This window comes from Anabrus simplex, chromosome 9 (assembly GCF_040414725.1).
Source record: "Anabrus simplex isolate iqAnaSimp1 chromosome 9, ASM4041472v1, whole genome shotgun sequence".
In the NCBI taxonomy this organism is placed as follows: Eukaryota; Metazoa; Arthropoda; class Insecta; order Orthoptera; family Tettigoniidae; genus Anabrus; species Anabrus simplex.
In genome coordinates, this window is record NC_090273.1 from 101413513 (window position 1) to 101440330 (window position 26818).

At 41.5% G+C, this 26818-nt stretch overlaps 1 protein-coding gene across 7 annotated transcripts in view; it reads right to left on the reverse strand.

The window, feature by feature from the left end:
* Nucleotides 1–26818, reverse strand: part of LOC136881241 (signal-induced proliferation-associated 1-like protein 2) — a 697164-nt gene that overhangs the window by 255083 nt on the left and 415263 nt on the right. The gene's annotated exons all lie outside the window — the stretch shown is intronic.

Genomic DNA, 26818 nt, shown 5'->3' on the forward strand with positions numbered 1-26818 from the left:
TAACTTGGGGAGCGTGCGTTGGCGACCACGGGGCCCTTAGGTGAATCCTGGCATTGCTTCCACTTACCTGTGCCAAGCTCCTCACTTTCATCTATCCTTGGTCAACTCTTGTTCTTTTCCGAACCCAGCGCTGTTACAGCATTCGGGGATTAGGAGGAGTCTTTCACTTTCACGCCCTTCTTGGCCCTCGTCTTTCTTTCGCCGATATCTTCATTTTTCGAAGTGTCGGATCCCTTCCATTTTTTTCTGCTTGATTAGTGTTTATAAAGGATGGTTGTCTAGTTGTACTTCCTCTTAAAATAATAATCACCACCACCACCACTTTACGTAACTGTGTGTATGATAATTGTGCAAGCCCGATTCTTTTTAATCCATCTATAAACAGATAGCGTTCTGCGGAAATGAGCGATCAAGGGCTAGCTTGACAACAACCTGCTACTGGAAACTCAGATACGTGTTTTTTTAAATGGTGTTAAGGAATAAAAGCAAGTGCTCCGCAAGAACTCAAAGGCTGCCGGCAGGGGATCAAATGGCCATGGCGACAATACCAAATCCGGACGCCCTCTGTCCTCCTTTTGGTGTTTTCTCAGTAACTGTTTGAAATGTAATAACAGTAAAAAAGCAGGTTCCACAATAAAATTAGTATTCGAGAACAAGGCATTTTCGACCGTCATCTAAGTAGTAACTTCCTTTACGGAAGTTTGTCAACATTACACCTCATGTAGTCACTAGAATTCCCCTTCTCCTCCCCTTCCCCACCATATCACTGCCTGCTGCTTCGCTTCATGTACGTACATTAAGTTCTTGAACGGCAAGAGATTAATGGAAGCCGCCTAAACAGACGAAGAAAGATATTATGTAAATTTCTCCGTTACTCGAAAAAGCACAGAATCATGGATAGAAGAAAAGAGCGTGAGTACAGATTCTGTGGTTGTTTCCCCTCTAAGTAGCCTCTTACAAAATGCAGAGGATACAGATAATGCATCCTTTCACTCCGCGCACAGGGGCGATAGGGAGTTCCCACAAATCGAAATGAAATGGCAAATGAAATGGCGTATGGCTTTTAGTGCCGGGTGTGTCCGAGGACAAGTTCGGCTCGCCAGGTGCAGGTCTTTTGATTTGACTCCCGTGGGCGACCTGCGCGTTGTGATGAGGATGAAAGGACGATGAAGACGGCACATACACCCAGTCCCCGTGCCAGCGTAATTAACCAATTTAGGTTAAAATTCCCGACCCTGCCGGGAATCGAACCCGGGACCCCTGTGACCAAAGGCCAGCACACCAACCAATTAGCCATGGAGCCGGACATCGAAATAAATATGTAGCACCATGATCTACGTCCCACAATATGGCAGTTGATCCAGCACACAATATTCCCATGCTATGTCACAAGTTAGCCCCGCCTATAAGTATCTCCGTCCAACAAAATGGTCGCTGATTTAGCATACAATTTTATGAACATAAACATTCGCAACATACGTATTATCAGAAAAATTATGCTGCGTTACTGTGTGTAAGAGGCTTTGTTGCGCCTAGACGAAACGCCAGTCAAAGACAATGGAAACTCGCTTAAAACACGGCGCCATTTGTAAAGTTCCGGCACACGGTAATAACGCGAAGAAGAAAACGACGACGAAGACTTAGTATAGACAGATGACGAACACTGATTACTATGGTAACAGGGGTGTCAGTTTTCTGCCCACCCAAAAACAGTCTATGCTAAATTGATGACGCTAATTCCAGAATATACAAGATGTAACAATAAGGTAATGCCGAATTTTCAGGACCCATTCCTCACACGTAGAAGAAGAAAATAGGTTATATGGACATGGGTCTGTAAATGTTTTATTTCCATGTTAGAATTAATTTTCTACAACTCTACATAGTACAACAAACATGCGAAACAGACAGGAACAGTACTGATACATGCTCCTGCATTACTATAGACCCCTTATCTCAAGTGCTTATTTAATTAATTAATTTATTTATTTATTTATTGCTAGTGGTTTTACGTCGCACCGACACAGACAGGTCTTTCAGCGACGATGGGATAGAAAAGGGCTAGGAGTGGGAAGGAAGCGGCCGTGAGCTTAGTTAAGGTACACCCCAGCATTTTGCCTGGTGTGAAAATGGTAAATGTTAAAATACCAATTGAACTGCAACATGCGGGTGAGTCATAAAATATATATACTGTATTACTATTTCCTTGTGTCAGATTTCATTTATTTATTGATTAATTAATTAATTTATTTAGAAAACTATCTTCTCCTTCTTCTACCGCTTTTCCCACACCTGTGGGGTCGAGGGTGCGAACTACGTCGCACGTTTGGATTTGGCCCTGTTTTACGGCCGGATGACCTCCTTGACGCCAACCATATATGCAAGGATGTAATCACTATTGCATGTTTCTGGGTGGTAGGTAGTGTAGTGTGTTGTCTGAATATGGAGAGGAAAGTGTTGGAACAAACATAAATACCCAGTCTCCGGGCCAGAAGAATTAATCAAAGGTGATTAAAATCCCCGACCCGGTCGGGAATCGAACCTGGGACCCTCTGAACCGAAGGCCTCAACGCTGACCATTCAGCCAATGAGTCGGACTTATCTTGAAAACTATGTTTGACATAATAATAAGGTAACTGCTACTAACCTTGAAGTATCAGCAACCTGAAAGGGGTGATGTCAACAAAGTGTCCTCCATTTTGGGTTTTACAAATCTATCAACGCTAGGCAAAAACGTACTCAGTTCATCTCATGGTTCGAGCGCCTGCCATCACCATTAACTGGACAGTCCCTTGTAAGCACTGGTGTTCAAAAGTTAACGCATGTTTACAGCCAGGCTTCTTTAATTTCGAACTCCCAGGTTCCTGTCGTCGCTCACGTGCAGTCATTGCCCAACCCATTCCAGCCGTCTGACTTCGGGCTTATATGGTTGTAACGACGTCTAGTTCATTAAACAATTCATAAAGTTCAAAGCTGTATCTTCTCCACAGTCCAGGTTCTTCAACTGGCCCATAGATGTGCAGTATCTTAATAATTTCTTTCAAGAATGCCCAAGTTACCAGATGTTGACATTCTCAGAAACATGCGACAGCACTGGTTTCACCAGAATCTTGTACGTTATAATCTTAGTTCTCTTGGTTACTAATCGCGATTTCAGACGTTTTCTAAGACAAATAAGGTATCTTTTCGCACAACTATTCACTACAGTAATAATAATATTCTACACTGAAATCATAAAGAGGAGGCTCAAATAATATCAAGGATAAACAGAAGAGACTGCTTTCATTTGGTTTCTGTTTATCACTAACACAGGGACTACTTAGCCGAGGCAGTAAAGGCATGATCGATTCACTTGGAAGGTTAAGGTTCGAGTCCTCGTTAGGAATCAATCAACCGCTGATCTGCATTTAGGGCAATCGCCCAGGTGGCAGATTCCCTATCTATAAAAGAGAAAAATGAGACTTCCTCTTCCGGTAAGGAAGATGGCCTTGGAGATCACCAAAATGAGAATGAGGTTAATTTCTGGGGGCAAGGAACAGAGGTCACTACTCTATCCCACTCACGAGTGGGGAGTCCCACTGTGTCGAGCTTTCGCAAGGTTAAACTACATGGGTACAAAATCAATATCTACTCGGAAATTCTCTCGAATGGTTTTCATTTTCTAGAATTTAGCATTAAAATTTTCAAACATCTGTTATAAGCAATCATACAGTGTGTAGACTATCAAAATTCAATACTCAAACTTCAGGGAATGATAGAAGAGAAAAAAAAATAACCACAGGTCGGAAATGAAAAATGAAAGAATCGGTGGACGGACACGAACTCCGCAATTCAGAAAAGGTCGAGGAAGTGTCCACTAATTCCCTTACCGGAATTCCGCAACTTGCCCTTCAGAGAAACGCGTGCATAGGTTTTTCCGCCAAACAGGTGCGTCCTGCTAGCTTGTAGCAGCGAAGAGCATAGAAGTGGTGAATCTAGTGCCGAGAAAGTACGGTACTGAAAGGAGCTGTTAGACGTTTAGGATAGTGATACTGAAGATGGAGAACAGTGTAAAAGTAGCGTACAGTGAAAGGGATCAGACACTCCTACTTTATACAACTTGACATTCAGACATTATAGGAAAGTGAAATCTACTGGTGAACAGGGTTGGAGATGCTCGATAAAGGAGAACTCTAATACCAACATTTTTACACTGGGAAGTGATCATGTTTTATCTAGGAGCGTGGGAATCACAGTCATGCTCCATCTTGAGAAGAGTACAAGCACACTGTTACATTCGGCTAAAGAGTGTCGGCTCAGGCTACGTACCAAAAACTAACAAGAAAACTAAACAAAGACAACATTCATCGAGAAGAAAAGTGTGCAATGGCAAAAGGATGAAATGGACAGATTGCACTTTTTGAAATGTGTTTCGTACAAACCTTAAATGTTATCGTTAGCGTAAAAATATATTCTGAATAAAAGCGCTTGCAATTGAAGCTCGTTATTATATGCACTCCCTTCGTAATATACAGGCCGTACTGTAGAAAGCGCGGCATGGCCATCAGCTGATCAACTGAGGCGAGCTAAGCGAATGTTACAAATTGTACTTGTGAATGTAATCCATAAGGATTAGGGGCATTCTTAGGATAATTATTGTGACTGTCGAGAAACATAAATTTATATTAAAGTATATTGAATGCCTTTTCTTTAAATTTATCACATCAGGATTTACGTAAACAGCTGTTATTAAGATAATGACACCTCATAGTTTAGGTTAGGTATGGTATCTTCACGTGGTGAGTAATGTAAATTCAAGGGGCTTAGGACATCTCGTGGAATGTATTCATGTAATTGTTATCGTATAACACGTTTTGTCGAAATATAATATGCTGCAAATTTATATACAGTGTTTTGAAAGTTCGCAGTTGTCACAGTGCTAAGAACTTGTGCGTACCACGGCGAAAATCCAACTATACTAGTAAATATACGTTCATTTTCTTCGTATGAGGGCAAGTTACCTTTATGAAAAACGAAAATCCCAACCGGAAAATACCTGTTGCGAAGAATAGAGGAGTATGTTTCAGTCATTTTCCAGAGCTGATGATGAGTTCCGCTTTTGACTTTCTTGTTAACAGATTTACAGCAGGGCGTTTCATTGTTGATACAGAACAAGTATAAAAGTGGACAGTAACCAACTGAATCTCGAATGGTTACTCCTCGGCAATTTCCGTGAATTTGGGAAGTAACTAATAGATCTTGCTGGTCAGTGCATTAATATTTGGGAAAATATAGACTATTCCTAAACAAAAAATATATAGACAAATGTTCGTATGAAAGAAAGGGGCTCAAGAAAGTCTTCGAGGGATAGTGCCAGAAGTGTCAAGAAAGCTACTGCATTTATGGCCATCTAGAGGTATGGAAGTAAAGTTTATTATTATTATTATTATTATTATTATTATTATTATTATTATTGTACGTTTGTTGTCTCTATACTTGTATTAATGCATAATAACAATTTGTTGGGTACATTGACGAGTAAAAAACTCAAGCTTTGACCGCGTAGATCGCACTTCAGACCTACTTCTCCCAAAATTACATAGACCTGACTTACGAGTCATGATGCGATTACAGTTGTCAGTGATCTCACGTGTAATATTAATACAACATTTGTGAATATTTCATAATTACAAGGTACATGTGTTTGCATTGCACGGGTCAGGCGGAATAAACAGTTCGCCTCTTCGCGTGACGTCATCAGAGCTACAGTACGGCCTGTACATCACGAAGGCAGTGTTATATGGCTTACTGATGTGTTGCAGGGAGTGGCCAAGAGAAAATCACAGGTCTGCTGCTAGTTGCGGAGTTCGTGTGAACAGGTATCGGCAAAAGAAAGGGAATGACCACGAAGGACATGAAAATGTCTCCCTAAGCGTTGCAAACCAAATACCGTCTAGGATAGGAAGAGAACAAGAATTAGCCGAGGAAGGTCGTAAGAAAGATGAAAGAGAGAAGACCGGCAGAAGTAAGTGGAAGTAATGCCAGACTCATACGCGATTAAAATCACCGACCCGGCCATGAATCGAACCCGAGACCCGAAGGCCTCAACTCTGACCATTCAGTCAAAGAGTCGTACCTAAAATGTACGATAATATTGGTAAAAAAAAAAGGTATATAATTTTAAAGACTCGAACAATACTTTTATAGTTCGGGGTTGGCAACCTTGCGTCTCACTAACTACTATAAGGGTTTTCGGAGAGCCGAGATGCCGGAATTCCGTCCTATAACAACAGTTCTTTTACAACCCGGTAAATCTGACGACAAGAGGCCGGCGTATGTGAGTGATTGTCCACACACCTTAATCTTCTTTCCTTATTTTGTATTACAGAGTATAAACGAGTACGAAACTGTTTTTTTAGAAGGAAAAAAATAATTCAGAAAGACATCAATGAAGTAAAGTACTTCCAAGAACCCTTTAAGTTCGGTAAGTCTGGCGATACTGTCATACGTCACTTCCGTCAACATGGCTCTAGCGCGCCGACCAGCTGACGGCCCTCTTTGTGCTCGAGCTACGTCACGCTCGGCAGCCTTGACAATGGTTGGCCAACTCCACTATAATTATAAGTTCTTGTTTATGAATGTCCTGGCACACATCTGCGTCCGGGCCCGCTGACAACTCCAGATGAATCTGATGACCCTGAAAAATCAAACAATCCAGAAAAGTTTTCCCTTTATAATGACTCGGAACTCAACTACATGGCATACTGTCGTTCAGCGAGTGGTCAAAAACAATGATGAAAAATTGTGGAAAAAGCACAACAGGATTCGGTAATTATTGTCTGGAACGTCGCTGAGTATGCATGTTACGGACAGAAATAAAGTAGGGAAATGCTATTAATGGTAGCTCATTGTTCAATTAGAGTGGATAATAACACAAAGTTCCGGTCATTAACAACGTTATAGATGACTGAGCAAAGATAATAAAAACAACTTTGTCCCGACAATTTCGTCATTTCTCAAATCCCCTCTTTGGTCAATATTCTAACTAATGCTCTCTTTCGTTAGTTCAACTAAATAGCATTGCCACAGTTGGCAACAAGTAAGCAAAGAGACGACAATGAGATTGAAAGCATGAAATAAAGCATTGCCACAGTTGGCAACAAGTAAGCAGAGACGACAATGAGATTGAAAGCATGAAATAAAGCAACGAAAATGAAAGTGATATTCGTCAATAGCGTATTATTTTTGCACAAAATCATGTAAATATATGTTCCTAATTTTTCTGTTTACAGAGCTCCCAGTACTCAGCTCACCTCGTAAGATGACTGTAGTGTACTGTGTACAGTGTGCTATTTAACAATAGCAATAATCAGTAATACAGAAAGAAATATGCGTACCTACAAAATTTGACAACAAAATAAACGAACGGATAACAGGATGAGTACAAAGAACAAAATAAATTAATTGTAATATAATATAAGGTCATTTTTTTAATACTTCTAAAGTAAATAGAAGAATAAAAATGTATAGAATTTGTACTAATAGTTTGCTTTTCTTTATTTATCAACATTGCCCAGTTGCAACTGGACATGAACGTCACTGTCCGGACAATTTCATCTGACGTTTATACGAATGTCCTAACCCCTTTACTCGGTGCATAAATTCCCCCTTATTGGCGTTATTTGCTAGGAGTAAGCAGTTGTAGTAGTAAATGCAGTTAATATCCGGAGAGTAACGTTAATCCCATTTACTTCAATGTCTGTAACATGTACGTTACACTTCCAAGATCATGAGTACGCGATTCTCCTAAATCACTCTTGAATATCTACCTCTTCAGCTATAGCCACGTGAAACTAACAAAGTCAGTTTACTTTAATTTTATTGTTGAACGCTTTTAGAGGCTTGAATAGGTTTGTACTGTATATGAAATGAGTATAAGAGATGGGTATCTAAGTGAGTAGAAGAACGTGAAGGAGCGATCACTAAGAAAACAGGGTAAACGGAATCAAAGGAGAGGATGGAAGTCTTAAACTTACAATACACTTAGTCCTTATAACTTATCAACAATAACATGACAGTGACTGACTACTGCTGTTAGGCGAGGTGTGCTCTGTCCCTTCTGCAGTCAGTGATCTCCGCTTTCTTTTTTTCTTTCCCCTACCTGGTGTTAATGCTGCAATTATCCAAAAACTAAGCTGTTATATCAGCTGGTACAGAGATAAAAGTTACAAAGCATTATCCACTCTTATAACACAGTACGATTTCCTTACGTTTCTACTTTATCTTAGCGTCTCCAAAAACGTTGCCATAAATAACTCTTTCGCCGAGTGTGCAGAACTGTCACTCCACTACAAGTAACTTTTCCAGTAAGAGGACAAACTTGCACTAAGTACAGTGGAGCCCCCGTAATTCGAGCTAATTGGGTCTGACGCTAACTCGAATTACAAAAATACTAACACGGATTACACACGGAAATAAAAACAAGTGAAAGGGAAATGCGCGGATAAATGTTTAGTAGGCCTACTGGTAAGTATAAACCCAACCAACCTAAACCCCTTGAGGTAGGCCCGAACGGCCATGGCCTACCAAGCGACCGCTGCTCAGCACGACAAACCCTCTCGGCCTTATTCTTGGCTTTCTAGACCAAAGTCGCTATCTCACCATAAGACATCTCCTCAATTGTAATCACGTAGGCTGAGTGGACCTCAAACCAGCCCTCAGATCAAAGGAAAACTCCCTGACCTGGCCGGGAATCAAATCGGGGGCCTCCGGGTAAGAGGCAGTCATGCTACCTCTACACCGCGGGCCCGACTCTTAGTAAGTAAAAGAAAGTTCAAAAAATACAGTACCTAATTTGTTTACAATGGAAGATATTCTTTTCCAGGTATAATATGTTAGTAACTTATTTTTATTTTTCAGACATTTTATACATTTTATGTTATACTGAACTAGTTTTGACAGACTGATGAACGTCACAATTACCTGCGATATGTTGAGGCTATCAAATTTAAAAGAAGCACGATTTTAAATTTCAAAGAAATTTCCCCCGTCTTTTGTTTCGAAACAGAACTTTGTTTTTGACCGGATGTCCTTCCTGACGTCAAGCTCGACAGAGGAGTTAATGAGATGAAATTAATAACGGGATATATGATAGTAGGAAGGGAGAGAGTGAAACCCGCTGCCGGCACATAGCCTACTCTTGTCGAATAGCACCCCAAGGGGTTTGTTCAAGGCTTAACGTCTCCATCCGACAGACGAATCACCATCAACAGCGTCATATGCCCTCACTCCATATGAGCACTGCGGAGAGGTTTGGAATTTAATCCAGGCTTTTGGCACGCAATCTAGTGATTAGAAATTGTATACCACCACCTCCCGTACCGGCCAACACTCTGATGGTGAAAATGTTTTCGACCAACGGGACTCGAACCGGCTAACCACGGTGTCAGACCGTTTAGACTTCAACGCCTTAACGATCATGGCCAACAGGCGGGATAATAATAATAATAATAATAATAATAATAATAATAATAATAATAATAATAATAATAATAATAATAATAATATGTAGATTTACTTAAAAAACTATTAACTATAAGCAATTCAAAGAAGGTCAAGATCAACTGGTTGGATGAAATCAGGCTGGATTTACAAGAAATAAATGCTACAGTTGGCACCATAAAGATCGTTAACTCTTTGGAATTCTGACTGCAAATCACACATTCGTGGAAAAATGCTAAAAAGTCCACTCGAAAACCGTGGACAGAACGGGAAAACCACCACAGCGAATTTATGAAGAGATTTTGGGAGGAAAATAAGAATAAGCAAGGGAAGCTGTCAGACCAAGTTAACAAGTTCAAACGCACTCTTTAATTGGGCACAACGAATACAGAATAAGATTAATAAGTGCATGGTACAGTAAAAGCTACCTTTCGTGGGACCTTCATGAACCGAAAGCCGGCCTCGTGGTGTAGAGTCCCGTAAGTTCGAGGTTCCGTGTAATTCGAGCCGTCTCCGTAAATTTAAACTTGTTTACAAAATACAATAAGACACCATTATTTTATGTTTTGTTTACAATGTATAGTCGCTCAAGAAAAGAATGAGCGCATAGTGTTGTATGATCCTCGCCTTTAATATTGTATTGTCATTATGTGCAGCTGTCCAGATATCGGACTGTCTATCCCATTCCCCCCTCCCAAGAGTTACTATGAAATGTATTTATAACTTTGCTGGAAATGCTAGGCACAAATGCGCTACCTCCCACATCAGCGGAAACAAATATCGATAAAGAAACGGAAGTTTTGCCTCGACTCCTGACTCCTGAACTTCTTCGAGGCAGGAAAAAGGAAACAGTAATGGTTAAATAAAGTTTACCTATGGCTGTCTCTTTTAGAAGAGGGTGCTGAAAAACGCCAATGAATCGTGGTGATTGTGTATTGCGATGATGCTTTGTTGGTACACTTTATGGAATATGTGTTTCACTGGTATTCAACCCCGTGTATTTGTAGAATTTGGCAGATAAAGTATTCTTCTTTCTCTTTGCTGTTTTTACCAACATATTCGGGTCGGAACTCGATATGGATTTAGAACAGTTGTACGGCCGGATGACCTCCCTGACGCCAACCCTATGTGGTTGCATGTATTCACTATTCCGTGTATCTCCTCAGTGGATGAAGAGAAGTGTATTAAGACTAACACCAACACCCACCACCTAGCGGTATTAACCACATACAGTTAAAAATACTCGGCCTGACCGGAAATCGAACCCCGGTCTCTTTAAACCGAAGGCCACTCCGGTGACCAGCCAAGGAGCCGGTCCAGCATCTTCAAAACGGCGAGTATGGAAAACTTCGAGCAAAAACTATAGTATCCTGAGGATATCAACTGAAAGCTACCGTGATCCAGAATCGAACCATTTAACTCTACGGTTTTCCAGTCCTCTCGAAGAGTGAGCACTTATGAGTTTTGCTACCACGTAAGGTGGAATATGGATACGATTCTGAATGGTCAGCGTTGGGGCCTTCAGTTCAGAGGATCCGGGGTTCAATTCCCAGCCGGGTCGAGTATTTTAATCGCGTCTGATTAATCTTCTGGCTTGGGGACTGGCTGTTTGTCTTTTGTCCCAACACTCTCTTCACATTCATACAACACAACACAATACACTACCAACCACCACAGAAACACGCAATAGTGATTACATCCCTCCACAGGAAGGGCATCCGGCTGTAAAACAGGGTCAAATCCACATGTGCGACACAGTTCACAGCCGCGAACCCACAAGTTTAGGAAAAGTTGAATAATAAGAATAAGAAGAATGCATACGATTCGGAGAGGCGGTTTCCAGATATACAAAGGTGCAGTCTATAAGGCCAAAAGAAGAAGATGATAAAGAACCAATTGAGCCTACTCAAGGCAACGGAAGAATTATAGATTCGAGTCTAAATATTTCCTAACTTTTTGTGCATCATCAGGGTCTATCGCAGTTTCGATCCGGGTGCAACATGGGCAAAAATCATGTCGCTCTGTCATAATTTTCTGCTCGTTACAGGCATGCTACGGCATACTTTGTGTGTATCTGACAGAATTAACTACCTCTCGTAACATCGGAACTAAAACACAGCCTGCCTTAATGATAGCGTCTCAGAAGGTCTCCAACTCGGTAATCGAGATCATTTATTATTATTATTATTATTATTATTATTATTATTATTATTATTATTATTATTATTATTTACGTTCCACTATTTTTACGGTTTTCAGAGACGCCTGGATGCTAGAATTCTGTTCCGCAAGAGTTATTTCACGTGCCAGTAAATCTAACGGCATGAGACTAGCGAATCTGAGCACCTTCAAGTAGGCCTACCACAATACTGAGGCGGGTTCGAACTCACCAACTAGAGCTCGGAAGGCCAGTGTTTATCGTCTTAGATACTTAGTCCATTATTATTATTAAATCAGTAGCAGAATCATAAGATCTATGCCCCACCGAGCGAGCTGCCATCGCGGTTTGGGTCAAGTCGACAATCCTGAAGACATATTTTCGTGGTTTTCCATTTTCATACCACGCAAATGCAAGGACCATTTTCATACCAGGCAAATGCAAGGACTGTACCTTAATTAAGGCCACGACCGCTTCCTTCCCACTCCTAGGCCTTTCCTATCCCGTCGTCGCCATAAGACCTGTCTGTATCGGTGCGACGTAAAGAAAATTGTAAAAAAGAATGTTCTTCCTCTTTTTCTTCTTCTTATTTTACAACAACAACAACAATTACAACAAATATGACAGGCATCGAGGATCTTTCCCCCGTCGTTAATGTCCGTCTGCTGCCGCCATCTTTCGTTAGACTAGCTCTTCTACAATCGTCAGGAGACTGAGTAAACCTTTTCACACTCTCGATCCAATGAAGACCATCAGAGCGCTGCCCTGGCTGACCCTCGGGAATAAACAACGTTTAAAAAAGGCTGTATTTCTTTCTGTTTTTTGTACAATTACCCCAGACGCCACAAAAAAAAAAAAAGAAAATTATACACAAGTATATCTTGCAGTAGGCGGGGGGCGCTGCGTATTTTATTACGACTGCAACATTACATTACTCAGAGAGATCGATCCGCTGCGGAGAAGCCCCACGCACTCACTGTTTCCGCAACGCGCCACTCAGGCCGACAAGTGTCTGGCCCTTTGTCGTTCTCTGCATTAGTAATTTAACTTCTTGGCCTTGTTCTCTCTCGTGTAATTGCTTTCATAAATGTTGGAGAACGGGCTGGCAGATTTAACTTAAATGAACGCAGCACTAGTAGGAGTTATTATTGATTATCTTCCCACCACCACCCTCACCACCAAGAGTTTAATCACCTATCGACCTCTCAAAAATATATATATATATCGCATAACTCGGTAGACTTATTCCTTACCATGAATACTTTAGATAGAACACCGATGCACAACCACCGTCAAAGTAATTTCCTTGGGCGACTATACCCTTTTGCCAATTCTGGGAAGCACTGACTTACTGGACGTCAACTCTTGCAACCTGCCATGTCTCCTGCGTAGGGTTACCTCGCTTTCAAAGTTTCTTACTTCCCAGCACAAAGACGACTAAAAAACCAGAAGAACGCAGTGAAGAGTGGCGACGGAGCGGCTGTGGGACCTACAAAAGGAACTGTCCCGACGTTTGTCTGAAGGTGAGAATGGGAAACTACAGAAAACCATTCTCAGGACGGGTAGTACCGAACTGGTTCGACGGTCAAAACATTCCGAAGATACTTTTGTTGTATAAGGAAAGATAGTGGTTGAACTGGTCCGACGGGTAGTTGGCAGGTGGATACGGGAATTCCCGAAGGGGTTACCAACCTAACCCCCCACCTCTCAAAATCAGCCTCATTAGTGTCAGTTTTCAAACAGTCTCAGTGCAGTGTAGTACTAGTAGAAGTATAAAATGTTTTCCACGTTAAGTGAAAGGGGCTTTTAGTTAGTAGTTCTTGAGGGATTTAAATATTCAAAAGGTGACAAGACACAAGCGGGTCCTAACATAACCTAAAGGCCACTACATCTATTCGAATACTATAAAGGGGAAAAATTTGTATATTTGTTTGTAACGGATTGACTCAAGAACTACTGAACAGATTTTAAAAATTACTTCACCTATAGAAAGCTACATTGCCAGGGAGTAGCATGGGGTGTATTTTATTTTCAAAACAATTCGAGGTGGAGGGCACGGGAGGGGGGGGATATAAAAATAATAGGCTAATATAGGCAAAATATCGAATTTGTCGTACAAAGACACAACAAAGCTCAATTTAATCCCCTTGACGCAAAGAACAAAACTCGGTAAGCCCTACGGGCCCAAAAACCATGTTTTAAGGCCCTAAAACCAACCGTTGCGGAGATATTGGCACCAAACTACCCCTGCTCTAGGAGTCGGATAAAGTAATGAACTGCCGTAACCATGGCAACGTCAGCTACAGGATTCTACAGCAGCGAAATTATCTACAATATATCACAAAAACCTAACATGTTACAGACATGAAAATAGGTATTTGGAATCCGCTTTAAAAATAAAGGAACACAAATGTTCGTTTTCAGAATATCCAGTTAGGAGAGAGAGGGGTAAAAAGAAGTGACTAAGGAGTTGAATTATTTATATGATACATCTCATAAAATGAAGATGTTACAGACGTTAAAACTGGTACTTGGAATCTCCTTTAAAAACGAACACACACTTTTTGGAAAATCCACTTAAGGTGGTGAAAAGAATAAAAAAGCGGGAGAATTTTTTAAATTAGTTTCTTCTTCTTCTACCGCTTACCCACACCTGTGGGGTTGCGGGTGCGAACTGTGTCGCACATGCGGATTTGACCCTGTTTTAAGACTGGATGCCCTTCCTGACGGCAACCGTATGTGTAGGGATGTAATTACTATGCGTGTTCCTGTTGTGGTTGGTAATGTGTTGTCCTGGGTGAATATGAAGAGGAGAATTTGGGGACAAAGACAAACAACCTGTACCTGAGACAGAAGAATTAATCACACGCGATTTAAAAAAAACCCTAGCCCGGAATCGATGCCGGAACCCTGTGAACCGAAGACCTCAACGCTAACCACTCAGCCAAAGAGTGGGACACTTTTTATAAAGAGTATATCTGGAGTATATCTCATAAACGTAACATGTTACAGAGTGAAAATTGGTATTTGTAGTCCCCTTTAAAAATAAAGAAACACGTACTTTTTGTTTTCGGAAAATCAACTTAAGCTGGAGATCGAAAATAAGTTAAGGAGTTGAATTATCTTTATGAGGATACTTATATCTCAAAAACTAAGATGTTACAGACGTGAAATTTGGTATTTGGAATCTCCTTCAGAAATAAAGAAAACTTTTTTTTTTTCCGAGATAAAAGAGGACTGTTTCTCACACATAGAGTTCCATGTCCCGTGTTCCAGATTTAGGTCTGCCAGTAGCCTAGTCGTCTTAGCCCCAAAAGGCAATGCCACAAACGTGGATTACAAAGAGGTTGTGGGGTAAATGAAATGAAATTTTTCGGTGAGATTTTATATTTTAGAGATTTACAGATAATGTCTTAGTGCAGTGCCGAAGAAAAAGTAATTTTTATCAAATTACGAAAACCTCGCGAGCGAAGCCGTGGGTAACAGCTAGTATATAATATAGTTATTTGACAAGGCCGAAAGGCCCCTACATATATTTACTATATTGTCCTGGGCCATTTTATTGGGACAGTTGGTATAATTTAAGAGCGGAAGATAAGGCTTCTTCTATCCTCGATTTTGATATTTTACCGTCAGACCAGTTCGACCCCATCCCCTGTGCTAACCGTCGGACCAGTTCGACCCCACTAATTGGTTGATCCCCCAAATTCCTGTAACCATCGGACCATTTCAACAACATCCCTCAGAACAGCCGACGATGGGGTTTGAACCTACTCGCCTCCCGAGTACAGAGTCGCTACCAAGAGCTGGACCACTTAGACGCTGACGCCGCCTCTCAGGCCTAGAAATTCGTATCGGAGAAGGAGATGAACGGAGAAGGTGAGAGGGTTTGCGGCCGTGACCTATACTAGGAACTGTCCCGGCATTCGTCTTAGTGCAGGAAAATGGAAAACCACGGAAAATCTGTGTCAGCCATACACTCAAGTGAAGTGTTGGACTTGATCCATTTAGCTGCATTTATTCATACTCTTCAATTAATACCAAATCACTAAACAACAGTTAAGTAACATTGGGCGTGAATCACTGGATGGGTGGCCAACACTCACACTTTTTATTAATCTCTAAATTTGCTTTTCACTAATAACTATTGCAGCTAATCTCTAATTAAAACACTTCCATTATATTTTACAAACTAAATACAAATTCTCACTAAACGGCTGGGTGAGGAGCGTTAATTCGCACTGGTACCCGCAACAGTAACCAAACCCATCTTCCAGGCGGGAGGGTGGGGGGGGGTAGTGTTTCAATTTCAAATGGACATGGAGAAACGAATGTGATAAGACTACAGAGTCTCATCCCCCAAACCTTATCAACAATAACATTACAACTGTAATTAGTTGTAATCGACTGTAATTAGTTGAGGTATGCATTTTCCTTCTGCTGCCATCCATCTCCGCTACTGGTGCAGCTGTACAAAACTTTACCCATCAACAACGGGTACACACAGCTAGTCATACCACAAAATCAATCTCGGAATCTATATTAGATGTACTCACACATCTGCAATCTTCATCTTCCTTCTGTATAACAGGTCTGGTACTCACCTAGAAAGAACGAAAGAAACACATAATTAGTCACACAATGACAAACCTAAACAATAGTCTGTTATCATAGCATCGCACCGATATTAACGGAATATTCTCATGATGAGAACAAAGACAAAGTGAGGGATTTTAAGGAATGAAAACGAGGTTACTAGGGCACCTCAACAGAACTGGATGTATCAAGAAGAGGAAAAGGGGAGGCAATTGTTCCACCTCATGCCTCTCCTGCTCAATTTGTTTAGAAACCAAAACCTTCAGTACTGCAAGTCGGTCAACAGATTATACGCTGTCAAATTAATGTTAAAAAATGAAATAATAAAATATGGAAAATGAAATGGCGTATGGCTTTTAGTGCCGGGAGTGCCCGAGGACAAGTTCGGCGCGCCAGATGCAGGTCTTTTGATTTAACTCCCGTAGGCGACCTGCGCGTCGTGATGAGGATGAAATGATGATGAAGGCGACACATACACCCAGCCCCAGTGCCAGCGAAATTAACCAATCAAGGTTAAAATTCCCGACCCTGCCGGGAATCGAACCCGGGACCCCTGTGACCAAAGGCCAGCACGCTAACCATTTAGCCATGGAGTCGGACAATACGGAAAAACCTCTCGTAGATTCATAGACCTATATCTTCATTATACAATATAAGAATTATTATGGTTCATTGAACATGGAATTTTACAGGCGATTAGCCCCGATGCATGTTCACATTGTAATAATAATAATAATAATAATAATAATAATAATAATAATAATAATAATAATAATAATAATAATGTTCCAATAAAATAAAATAATACTAATAATAATAATAATTAAATACCCTACAATTCCAGTAAACAAGTAAATAAAACTAATCTAGCCCTTCTCTATCATCTCTCTCATCTAATTCTACCTAACTTTCTCATCTAAATCTTCCTTAAATTATACACACAACAATTAGTACAACAGTTCATTGCTGCGAGATCCGTTACATCTTCATTATACACTGTCATGTCTGTTATGCCTTTCAGATTTCATTCTGTAAGCCTCCATACAGTGCCTGACCTATATTTGTGACTAGCTCTTGTGACCTCGTTTAGTCCCGCACCTCTCATCTTTAAATCGCTAAATAATAAGTTTATATATCGTCACCTTGGTTTTCCTCTGCTCCTCTTAACGCTCCACAGCTGGGTCCATTTTTCTCCAAGGTAATCTACCATGCCCCATTCGCCTCGCATGACTCACCACCGAAACCGCATTGTGCGTACAGCTTCATTCAACGAGTTGATTCCTAACTTAGCCTTCATCTCAGGCATGTCAAGGTCACGAGTTGACTGACAGCTATTCGTGCATGAGAAACAACTGTTCCGAGCGCTAGTACAGGACGTTATCAGATAGCGCAAGCCTGGAGGGGTGTAAATTACAAGTTCATAACTGTTATTCCTTACAATACATGTATGCAGGGTGGTCAGAAACAACGTGAACCTGATAAATAAGAATTAGAGGGTTGGTCATGCTGACAATTTTATATATATGTTAGCTGAGAGTCCCGAGGCGAACAGAAGGCCTCTCTACTCATCAGTTTCGTCGGAGACTGCGAAAAACTCGCAACAGCACCAGCACGACGTACACATGGCGAACAGAAGGCCCCTCTACTCATCAGTTTCGTCGGAGACTGCGAAAAACTCGCAACAGCACCAGCACGACGTACACATGGCGGGGGAGAAAGCGATCTGTCGTGACGAAACAAGTTCGCCACGTCAGAGGTGAAAACCCCCCCTCTTCGCTTCACTGTTAAAAATCAACTAGAACTACTGCTAGGTGGCAAGGCAGGACAAGGTGTTAAAAGAGCGTAGTGATTACAAGAAGAAGAAGAAGAAGAAGGCAAGTTGATGGAGGCAAGGCGATAACAACTTGGTGGGCTAAGGGGCTATGAGTTGTCGGGGGGGAGGGGGGCATGGCTGGTAGTTGGGGTGAGAGATGAGGGGAAAGAAGGTTTAGAAGAAGATAGAGTAGAGCAGGGTTTTCATGGCTGGGTAGATGAGGGGGGGGGGGAGAAGAGATGGGGGAATAGAGTGGTTGAAATGTGGTGGTGGATGACTTGATTGACGGAGATGCCTGGCGTGCCTGTAGTGAGACCGTATAGCCTTCCTGATGAATGGGCACCCAGGGAATGAGGCCGCATGATTCCCCTCGCAGTTTACACACCTCGCCTGGTCCCGAGGCTCCTTGCAGTCCTTGTGGCGGTGAGGGCCGCCACACCTGTTGCACCTGTTGGAGTTGGTGCAAGTCTCAGAAGTGTGATGTAGCTGGAGAAAGTTGTAACACTGGATGTCCAGGGAGGGGTGGAGGCTGGGGGAAGATTTAGGCGGGGTGACTGGAACGGAGCGCGAAGAAGGCTTCAGAGCAGGTGTCCGGCGTTTTTTCTTTCTTCTGGTCTGGGTGGTAGTGTTGGCTACTGAATGTATGATTCGAAGCAGTGTATCGATTCATTCAAGTGTCCGAGTGAATCGATTCACAGGAACGGTGAGCTCACGGCACACGATTCAGCTTACTCCTAGTGGACAGTGCTGAGTGGCGCACTCACTGGACATTGACGGGGAGCCGAGCTTCCGCTGCAGCGAGACAGTGAATCATGGCACATCGAAAGAATCGTGAACGAGCGCGGCTCAGTGAGACACATGATACACACGGCTCCTTATCGGCTCACTGGACACGCGGAGAGCCGAGCTTCCGCTGCAGCGAGACATACAGTGAGCCATGGCACATCGAAAGAATCGTGAACGAGCGCGGCTCAGTGAGACACATGATACACACGGTTCCTTATCGGCTCACTGCAGCGAGACGTACAGTGAGCCATGCTACACTGAAAGAATCGCATGCTATAATGGACTCTCGAGCTCAGCTCATTTGAAAATAATACCCATTTGCATTCACTGTCCTCTTCTTACAGGGAGGTTTAAATAATAGATGGATTTATTTGCAGTGTTAAAAAGGTAGTCACAACATAATTCTGAAGTTGCTAGTAAGTAGGTAGGCTATTAGGTTATACTATTTATTAGTTTAATGAATCTTAGTATTATAACTTAGTTGACATTTGACAATTAAACTTGACTCTAGTCTGCCCTATGACTATGAGTCATGCTCATGACCACTCAAAAGTACCTGTTTTATATTGGGAAGAACGGCTCAGTATTCTCTCAGTTCATATGTCACATCGTTGCACAAGACTTCAATCATATGTGGACAGACGCAATAACAGTATGTTGAATCAGAAAACCAGCGGGCTACTGTACATCTCGGGTAGCCTATACAAAATATGACTATTTAAAAAAATCCTCAGCTGATAGAAAAATACTTTTTTTTAAATGACTGAGCGAGTTGTTGTGCGGTTAATATCGCGTGGCTATGCGCTTGCATTCGGGGGATGGTGGGTTCGAATCCCACCGTCGGCAGCCGTTAAGATGGTTTTTCCGTAGTTTCCCCATTTTCACACCAGGAAATGCTGGGACTGTACCTTAATTCAGGTCATGGCTGTTACCTTCCTAATCCTAACCTTTCCCACCCTGCGTCGCCAGAAACCATCGATGTATTAGAGTAACTAGCATTTTTTCTAAGAAAGGAGTTCATAGTATGAAGACCAGATGGCAGCTGCGAGCACTGAATGCTGTTGCTGCTGTCTTACCAGCACATACTACACAGATGCAGTAGGAGCGGTGACCAATGAGCCGTGAATCGGATCACTGTATCGATTCAGTAACGTGAACGGAATCAAATGAATCGATTCAGTAAAATGAATCGAATGTCCCATCACTACTGGGTGGCAGTGGATGTTAGAGTTGGTGCAGGGTTTGGGCTTTGGTCGGGAGTCGAAGTCTGGATAGTTTGGGCGGGGGGGGGGGGGTGGAGAGTTAGTTTGAACTTCCTGGGTGGTGATGGGGACGGCATCGGTTTGGGTTAGCTTTGGCTTGGTGACGGAGGCTTGAGTGTTGCGGTAGAGGGTGGCAGGTTGGCAGAGGTTAGTGACAGGATTAATGAGCATAGGAGTGGGGATGTCTGCGAACTGGAGTTTACGGAGAATGATGGGAATAAACTTGTTTTGGAGGGGGGTGATGATCATACGGTTATTGTAGGTTTCCTCTATTGTGGCAATGTACTTACTGATGGTAGGTTCTATGGCTTCGATTATGGATTTGCGCATGAGAGGGATGGGGCCTGGATTGGTGAGGGGAATGATGAGGAAGTTGTTTTTCGGGGCTACTGGAAAGGGGGAGTTTTTGGGTATAGTGGGAGGGATGCTCAAAGGGGGATTCTTCGGCCTCGACGAAGATTTCAGGAGCGTCTTCTTCTTCTTCTTCTTCTTCTTAGCCGATGTCATCTTCCAGAGTCTTCTTCTTCGTAGTGGTACCCAGGCAGTTCATCGGCGGGGGAGAAGGGAATGCCTTTTGAGGCTAGCAGGTCTGAGAGAGGGGTAATGGCTTTGGGGACCGATATCTCACACCGTTGTCATTTGATCAGCTGCTAAAGTTATCCAATCAGATCACTTCGCGGGCGAATTCAAATGGGCTTTGCGAGGCAGTGTTGCTAAATCTGTACGTGGCTTAAGACCGGCATGAGAAGAATAAAACTTCACCACGAGAGGGGTTTGAATACAGACCTCCGAGCTGACAGGATCGCGCCAAAGTAAGTACGCTACAGTGACACTGGCTGTAAGCAAGGTAGGGAAGTAGAAGCCGACTGAGAGGAAGAAACTTGCGTACGCGTGCTTTATCTCCTCATTTTTGGTACCCCCCCTCCCCCCCACAACCATTTATCTCGCTAATTGTATGCATGTTACTTCTAAACATATGAATAAGATATCCTGAGTCAATACAACTCTCACTCCCATGCAGCAATGTTGCCACATCTTCCGTAATTTCAGATCTTCTGAATTCTGAAAATTTTCCAGAAAATAGGAAAATTCTGTGAGATCTTCCGAAAATGTTATTACCTTGATGGGAAAAAACATAACAAAATTATCCCGTTAGAATCTTGACAGTCTGTCACTGATGGGGACTCCCATGCTCCTGGAATAGTTTCCGTTTGAGAATCAACCGAAAATAAAGTATCAGGGATATTTCATGGGAAAACCATCCTTACGTACTTGCGTGGTAACGGCAAGTTTAGCGTGTGTTGGAGGTTTTTCAGCTCTGTGGCATTCACGACGTTCAACTTACGAAATGCAGTCTGGGAGATAGTGGGTTCGAACCCCACTGTCGACAGCCCTGAAGATGATTTTCCGTTGGTTCCCATTTTCACACCAGGCAAGTGCTGGGGACTATACTATATGTATTAACGTTCGAAATCGCCTTTTTCGCCCAAAAATGCCATTTTAATTTTTTCACTGGAAATGAAAGCTTGAAGTCTCTACTTCAAAATGAGATATAATTCATACATATATTCCAACTGTAAATATCCGAAAATAAGATTTAAATAGCCACGTGCGTGCGTGATAAGGGGCGTGGCTGCAGTGTCCTGCTTACATGTAAACATCTTGTCAGATTTTCTTATTCAAATTTACCTCTTTGGTGGGACATGCCTCCTGAGTACATAGTTCATAGTTCTGACTAACAGATGTCAATACTTGTATATTCCAAAGACTTTTATTCCATTGATAGGCAACGGATATAAACAAACCATCCTTGTGGCCAAGTGGTCTTTCACATTGTGACCAAAGAGTTTGTTTCTCTGTGAGTGTGTATAAAATGGGTTCTAAAAGCCGATGTAGAGCAAAGAAAAACAGAAAATTTCATGGAAACAGACAAAGCATGGTGAATGTCAGTGTTACTTGTGCTATCAGTATAAATAGTGAGACGGAAGGTAGGCCTAATGTAAGGGAATCATTTGCTAGTGATTCTCAGTCCAAACTTTCATCTGTAAATATTGAATCTGATAGTGTTAGGGACATTTACAATACCATTATTGACATAGAGTGCTTTACACTTAAATTATTTGCATTAGCTTTCCCTAGTTGCTTCAGCTGTAATACAGTTTTTGTAAAAAACCTAGAAATTCTGAGATTTGGTTAGGGAATGTTCCTTGCATTGTTTTGCAGCAAATGTGATTATGAATTCCCCAACTGACAGGAGCACTCATCGATAAGATGCAAAATTATTTGGAATTGCTTTACGTTCCAACACAAGCGGTATTCACGTCATGTCAAATGGCATCTGGGCCACATTGTACCATTGGACAGCAACAAAGGACCATCCCACCCACCATTGGTGTCCTGTAGGAACTCATATCAGTGAGCTAAAGCAAATAATGAGATAGAACAATTTTAATTCAAACCAGGCCTGTCCTTTGGCATTCTTCAAGCAGTGAAGCCTATATATGAGCGACTCACCGACCCAGAAATGCTAAGTCCTTGCATGGATTGACTCAAAATAATGAGTCATTCAATGCCATGGTATGGAGAAGGTGTCCTAAGGAGACATAAATGTGGGGCTTGATACCTTAAAATTAGGAGTGATGGATGCTGTTTGCCATTTCAACTGGGAGAACGGAGTGGAAATAGAAATACTGAATAAGATGGGAATTGCTTCTGGCAAGTACACATCATCTGGTGTACTTGAAGCTGATGCAGTACCATTACACAAAGGTGCAAATCAAAGTACTGCAGAACAAAAGCAGAGGAGGCAGTACTTGAGAGGCAGAAGAAAACTAAAAGAAGACAAGAAACTTCTAAAAGAGGGTCCAACCTATGTAGCAGGCAAGTTTCTAGGTGCCCAAATAAGTGGGTTATGTTCATAACTTAGTCCTAGAACTTAAGTGCTGTTTTTCTTGAATGTAATTTTTTGCACACTTTCCCACATTTCAAATAAATTTAAATATTCTTAAAATTGAGATAGAAAATTCAATGATAGATTAAATTAAAGCTAATGAATGTGGGAATGTTGTAAACTAGTACTTTGTTAATATTGTGAATATTGTTATTGTTATTATTATTTTTATAGCCATTGTAACACGGGTGATTAATTATTTTTAAATTTTTGTCAAAAAGTATGTCTAGCTCACTTTCTGTTTTTGATAAATAGAAGATCCTAGTTCACAACATTCTATGAATGAAATACTTCAACTTGGTGCAAACAATTTCAAGATTATAACATTTTGGAAATTTTATGACATTTTGAAAATTTATGTGTTTTTTTTTATTAAACTAATTTTTTGGGTGAAGATAAGGCACAAAATTTTGATTGCATTATACAAAACTGTTAGTTTAATATTTTTTGTTTTATGGTACGAAACTCAAAAAAATCGGTTAAGAATTTTGGATTTTCCTTCGAAACGTTAAAACATACCTTAGCTACAGTCACTTCCTTCCCACTCCTAGTCCTTTCCTTATCCACCGTCGCCGTAACATCTATCTGTTTCGGTGCGACGTAAAGCAAAACTGTAATTGAAATAATTATTTTAATAAATGCACGTTTACATTCCCTTTAAGAAAAATGGAGTGGAAATGACATATGCATTTTTAGTACATCGTCCGAAATATTTACAAAAGCTTCCGAAATTTTAAGGTCGAAGTTCCGAAATTAATTTTTGGATCTTGCAACACTGTCATGCTGCAATGTATATTTGAAAAGGGACTGATAAAGTTTCGTCCGAGAGCTTACTTCTGCTTCAAAAGAATACCGCTGATCGTAACTACAAGCTCCCTGCATTAGCTTTGCTGCACCTTGAAATTTTGTATACTTTGTACACTACCATCCTGGGAGAATACACATCCGGAGTACTTAAAATAATCCACCCGTTTTGTATTCTCGACCTGAAATTCAATCTTCTTAGGTTTCTTTTCATAACATGCTTGCTGCACCTGCCTTCAGTATATTCGATTGCTGGCTTTCAGCACAACCCGCCATTAAGACCAGTTCATAGGCATATGCCAAACTGCTACAGTAACATTTATACGAACTGGATTCCTCCCTGCCATTTTGTATCTTTCAGTACATAATCCATATTGTAAACTGTGAACCATGAACTCATTCTACCATCAATTTTCCTGCAGCCCGATTGTCAACATAAATACGTTCGAATGCCTATAATAACCTACTTCTCATTCCACAATCCGTCAGAATAAACGGTTGCCGGATATTTTCGGTCAAGGAGATTTGCGGTCACTCCAGCAGAGGATGGGCCTCATTACTCATTAGCTTAATTTCGGGGTATCCTGGCTAACCTGCCTGAGCTACTGCTCATTCGTTTCGAGAACAGCATTCTTCCCTCACGTGCATTATTTAGAGACTGATACCTTCAGCACCGGGCGAGTTGGCCGTGCGCGTAGAGGCGCGCGGCTGTGAGCTTGCATCCGGGAGATAGTAAGTTCGAATCCCACTATCGGCAGCCCTGAAAATGGTTTTCCGTGGTTTTCCATTTTCATACCAGGCAAATGCTGGGGCTGTACCTTAATTAAGGCCACGGCCGCTTCCTTCCAACTCCTAGGCCTTTGCTATCCCATCGTCGCCATAAGACCTATCTGTGTCGGCGCGACGTAAAGCCCCTAGCAAAAAAAAAAAAAAAGATACCTTCAGCCATAAACACCATTCTATATCGAAACTTCCGACATCTTATAGAATACAAATTTTAACACTATATACGTTGGGATGTTTTATACGATGTTTATAAATTGCAAAATTTTATGTTTCCAAAAACATGGCAGTTTTGAGAAACATTGTCTCAAAGTTGACGCATGGTTGAAACACTTTTTTTAGGGGCCGATGACCGTAGACGTTAGATCGCTTTAAACAATAAGCATCATCATCGTCAGAAACATTTTTAAAATGGGCACTTTTTATGTTCTACCTCGAAAAAAATATTAAAATATAAATTACACTTTTCGAACCTAGGGTACATTACTTAACGTGAAATGAAATGAGCAAAGTGGTGTTATTGGAGTTTCTGCAAGCCTATTGGTTATTTCATAAACAAACTCCAAACTCGAGTACACATGACATTTTGGTCGTCTAGAGTGATGGCCGCACTTCTCTCGCGCCTCATCCGACACAACCCAGGCACAAACACAGCTCAGTGACCGCAAATATTCGTGATTTTGTAGTGACCGTACATATCTGGACACCGAATTGATAACGCCTTTTCCCTGGTACTCTTGTCATGAGCCTTCTGTACATCTACGAAAGATAAATCATAATGATGTAGGTTTTATGTCCGACGGCTTATTTTTAAAATGGTATTGTGGTGGGAGTGACTATCCGCTTTAAATAAAACTCTCATTAAAAGATATACATATTACCGAGCTATTAGCCAAGGATACTTTAACTGTACGTAATTACTTAGTTGGCTGAAAATATCGGGATGTAATCAATTTGATTGATGGATCTAATGGGAAACCAGCAGTTACTCATAAGACTAAAAGGGATAGAGGTCACACAAGGTCTATAAACACCGTAAGAGGGGGTAGCTAATGAATTAGCAACCTATTCAGTAATCTTGGGACAATGGCAAGCGGATCGAGAAAACTTTCAAGAACAATGAACTACATTACATGACTGAACATTATCTTTTCAAGATAAAGAGCGTCTTTGAAACACAAATATTCGAATTTATTATGCTTAACACGGAGAAAAAGGTATGGAAATCATCCTGCTTATATTGACCCAGCCATAACCAGTTTGTCCTAGAACGTTGTCTAACATGAGAACTGTTTGGTTCGAATCTCATTGTTGGCAGCCCTGAAGACGGTTTTCTGTGGTTTCCCGTCCTCACACCAGGCAAATGCTGGGACTGTACTTTAATTAAGGCCACGACCGCTTCCTTCCCACTCATTGCCCTCCCCTACCCCATCGTCGTCATACGATCTATCTGTGTCGGTACGACGTAAAGCAAATTATAAAATAAAAAATTAAAAAATTGTTTGAGTTTAACCAGACCGACTGCTATGAGACCTGATAGGATGACGACAACCAATATAATGGTAACAGTCAATCTGCTGCAAAATAATACAAACAAACAAACAAACAAACAAACAAACAAACAAACATACATACATATATGTGAAGGATGTTCAAATGAAAAGGCACGAAACGGCACTGTGGGTATAATCGACATCTTTATTCAAAATTAATCCCCATAGGCCTGAGCATAGCTATCCCACTGTTTCACGAACAGGATTGCCTGCTCCCAGAATTCCTGTGGCTGTGACAGGAGCCAGTCCTTCGCGGTGTTCTTCAGTTCGTCGACCGAGTGGAAGCGCTTGCATTTTGAGATTTTTTTTTCTTTTTAAGTGGACCAAATAGATGGAAATCGCAGGGCGACATGTCCGGGCTGTAGGGCGGATGCTCAAGCTGCTCCCACTTGAACTTGGCCAGTACACTTTGTGTGATCTAGGAGACGTGTGGACGAGCATTATCGTGGAGCAGAATCACTCCCTCCGTGTGAACAGCCCTTTGCTCTTGATGTACTTGCGTAGACTCTAAGTATCTCGCAGTGCACGTCACTGTTAATGGTTTTTCCGTGCTCGAAGAATTCGATGAGTATCGGACCTCGGACGTCGAAAAAGACGGTGAGCATCACCTTGCGTCAAGTGAGAAACGCCGCG